General features: G+C 34.1%; 1 long non-coding RNA gene across 1 annotated transcript; it reads right to left on the minus strand.

The window, feature by feature from the left end:
* Positions 1 to 1652: 1652 nt before the first annotated feature.
* LOC105804504 (uncharacterized) lies at positions 1653 to 3175 on the minus strand. Its single transcript, XR_001137006.2, has 2 exons — positions 2997 to 3175; positions 1653 to 2721 (listed from the first exon to the last, which is right to left on the minus strand). It is a non-coding gene; the product is annotated as an uncharacterized LOC105804504 (long non-coding RNA).
* Positions 3176 to 4285: the final 1110 nt, after the last annotated feature.

Below are 4285 nucleotides of genomic sequence, written 5' to 3' on the forward strand. Positions count from 1 at the left end.
TTAATGAATTACATTCAGAAATGAGTAAGAACTTAAGTGAACTCCAATTACTAGGTCGAATCTCCCTTAATTACATGTTGGCCGCAGTTATCTCTAGAAATCTGAGATTGGTGAGTCTTTGCAATTTGTCAGGCACTTGAAGCTTTCGAACACCAAATAATCTCAATGTCAGTAAGCTCTGAAGCTTATGAATAGACTTTGGAAGTCTACTCAAATTCCGGCACCTAGTTAAGTTAAGATATCTTAAATGCTTCAAGGTGCTAATTGAATTTGGTAATGCCTCCAACGAGCACTTTGCCAGCTCAAGTAGCCGTAGGTACTTGAAATACAAGATTCAAGAAGTTAGAAATGATTTCTCAATCACCCTCAATTCTTTCATCTGAGGTAGGAATTTTAAGGTGCGCATGCCTTTCAACTTCTTCAAAAATGATTGTGGGGTTCTCAATGGATTATGGTCGAATGTCAAATGCCGAACATTATCAGAAGCATTTACCGTTTGCTCATAAATGATTAAGCACTCTTCTTCTGAAACATTTAGTGCGAGATCATGTATCAAATCATGTACTTTGAACCAATAATATAAGATATAGTCCATAACATCTTGCACAAAACCCTTGGACCATAAATCCTTGAAATATTGTAAATCAATACGTCCACCACACTTGTCATTCTCTTGCTTGGGGCTTTTGAGAAGTCCATTGGCCATCCAAAATTGGATAATATAATCAGTGTCATAAACTGTATCTTTGGGAAAGATTAATAAATAAATCAAGCATCATTTCAAATGGGATGGCAAATGATTTGTAACAGTCCAATTTTAGTGGTGTCAAAAACTATGGTTTCGGGACCACAATTTCGATAAGTGAGTAAATATTTTAATGTTTATTTAATGTCTATAGGGTTAATTTAAGGTATTATTAAATTTTCATTAAGAATTTTTGAAGTTTAAATGGTTAATTAGGCAAAAAAGACTAAATTGAAAAAGATGCAAAAGTTGAGTTCTATTAGTTAAGTGGATTAAATAGCTCTAATAAGGTGAATTAATGGCCTTATTGGGTAATTATACCCTTGGTGGTGTTAGTGGACGATTTTGACTAAAAGAATTAAGGGTTTTAAAGGTTTTAACAAAGGGTATTTCAGTAAATTGATAACTAAGCATAAGATTAATAAGCCAAATATCATCATCTTCCTCATTTCACCAAAATTTGACCAAAAATACCATGGGAGAGTAGAGAACAATTGACCAACCTTAGTTTCAAGTGCATGGTATGTAAATTGTTCCGGTTTTAAGTAATTAATATTAAACAACATTATTAATATGGTTTGAAGTTAATTGTTCCGGTTTGTATTGTCATGCTCCATATCCTAATCTAATTACGGAGATAGGTTAAAGGTGTTACATGATTATAACTTAGTTTTAGAATAGGTAAAATGTCATTTTCCTATTGGTCAAGCTTCCAAATGTCATTATCTCTTATTTGTTCCTAATCATGTTGATAAGTTTTCCCATAAAGTAAGCTCCCCATAGTTCTCACTGCCAAAGGAACCCTTACACATTTTTTCACAATTTCATCAGCAATTCTCAAAATATTTGGATTTTGTACTTCGTCCCCTTCCTTGAATGCCCATTTTAGTAACAAAAACAAGCTATCTTGATGATTAAGAGCTTCCAATTCATACGACAGCTAAACTTTTGGTGGTTACAATGATTTTACTTTGATGCAAATCATCTAACTTCATCAATATGTTTCTCAACTCATTCCATTTTACACGATCTTCGTTCCACACATCATCCAGAGCAAGTAAAAAATTTTGACCTTTTTACAAGACTTTGTAGAAGAGTCAACAGTGCATTGACTGGTAAACCATCACATCTCTCACGACTTAATGCAATAAATAATCTCACAAAGCAACCTAGCAACATCGAAAAACTCCGATACACACACCCATAGTTTCAAGGGAAAACGCCGACTCACTCTTTCTTCATTGTACACAAACTGAGCAAGCTTAGTTTTTTCCCAGGTCTCCTATTCCAACTATAGGAATGACAGGAATGTTTTAGACACCCCTTGGCTGGACTAGAAGATCTATAATGTTCTCTTTGTCTTGATCTCGACCAAGTACCTTAAAAGTCATGAAGGAGTGGGTGTCCCTATGACTTTGAACAACACACGGTCGGTTCTGAAGAATTTGAACATTCTCTCCGAGATTAAATTTTTTGAAATCAGAAGCACTGGTCTCTAACCTTTCGTTGATCTTTTTTATTTTATTACCCATCCTCAAAGAGTAAGCAAAAGGGATAGAGATGGAAGGGAAACGTACTGTTTTCAACTCTTTTCGCAGAGGGTCACACCTGAATTCATCGAGCACATCCTCAGCATCATAAAAGACGCCTCTGAGCTTGGTCAAACTAAGGCCCAACAATGCAGCTTTGATGCATGTCATTGTACAAGCACAAATATGCCCGGGCCCAAACCAATAAACAAGCCCAAATACTAGACCCAACCTACTAAACCCAGCCCAAATACAAATAAAAAAACAAATGTAAACTAAAACCCAATAATTGAAACTCAATGGCCCAAGTTACTAAACCAAGCTTGCTAGCCCAAAGCACCAGCAGGAACCCTAGGCGCAGCAGCTCCCACGCGCACGTCGCAACAGCACCCACACGCCGCGACTTGTCACTCCGCGCGCGTCGCGCGCACTCCACGGTCACCAAACCTGCGAAAAAGGGGGACACAAACACAACAAATAACGGAAAGAAGTGGGGTTTTTGATTTTTTTCGGATTTTTAGTGGTAATCGGCTATATAAAGCCGATGAAAATCTGTATCAGGGGGGATAGAGATACAAAGAGATCGTTTTGAATACAAAAAGGTTTTTTTTCATTTATTTATTTGGTGTTCGTCATTCTTAGTTATCGGTTTTGTTTTTATTTTTTCCTTTATTTTTTATTTATTTTTATCTTAAAATATAAAAGGGAAAGGGGAAACTCACCTAATCGCCGAAGTCGTCGAGCTGGTGCCACCTCCGTCACAATCGGGGCCTTGGCGCACGGTTGAACGGCGGCGCAAATAATGGGTTAAAAAAAACCAGAGCCACTGCTTTTCTTTTAGAAAAAAGAAACAGAATGATCTTCCCTTTTTTTTTTGTTTTGTTTAATTTAAACTAAAACATAAAAGCTGAGCCGTTTAGTTTGGGGGGGAGGGGTCCGCGCATATCCACCTTAAATGGGAAAATTTCGTAGTTAGCCCTCCCTCTTTCCGCCATGTTTTATTAAGCCAAGTTATTTCTTTTTAATTTGGCCCAAATGTTTTTACCTTTGTTCATTTCAGCCCACATCACTGCGCACAGTTTGGGGGGATGGATTATTTCCATCTGGGCCCCCTCATATAATGCACGCGTTGCAAATTGGTCCTCCTTTTTATTTTAATTTCATTTATTGGTTATTTTGTGTTTTTTTTTGCAATTCATTTTTTTAAAAATTTTATTTTTATTTTTATATTATTTACTATCATTATTATTATTATATTTTCTATACCTATTCATGCGCATATTTTATATAATATATATATACATATTTTTTAAGCTTTTATAAATGCATGCTTATATTTTATTCATACGTTTTTAATTTTATATATATATATATATAGTTTTTTAAACTTCCATATACTTTATATTTTATATATACTTATACATTTTTTATTTTGTAAATTTATACACATATTCATACTTTTTGTTTATTTTCACTATTTTCAAATACATACGTGCATTTTTTATTAGTTTCGATTGATATATTCCACTCCATCTTTTTATATGTATCCTTGTACATGTGTGTCAAATATATGCATGCACGTATTTGTGAATTTCTTGTATATTATACTTGTATATATTTGTAAACGTTTATTCATATATGCTTGAAATTAGAATATTGATCTCATGTTATGCATTGCCCTTTTTAGCATATCCTTTTTTTTTAAATGTGTATTTTGGTTTTGTCAAAGTATTAAAATCATGATATTTCATAAATTTTCGAGATATTTGGCATTCATGATTCTTGAGAAAGATCTTATCCTAACTTACTGGATTGCGGTTATTTTTCGATGAATTTAGAAAGCCAAGTATTTGTTTTGCAATAAATTCAAATTTTAAATAAAAGCTTATTCTCGAATTCAAAATGTTGAGTCCTAACTTCTCGGTCATGACATTTTCTTCTCGAAATAAGAATTTTCAAAAGCAAAAGGCAATATTCGGGTATTTTGAAGATTTAAAAACATTGTGCCCTA

Source organism: Gossypium raimondii, chromosome 11, assembly GCF_025698545.1.
Source record: "Gossypium raimondii isolate GPD5lz chromosome 11, ASM2569854v1, whole genome shotgun sequence".
Classification (NCBI taxonomy): domain Eukaryota; kingdom Viridiplantae; phylum Streptophyta; class Magnoliopsida; order Malvales; family Malvaceae; genus Gossypium; species Gossypium raimondii.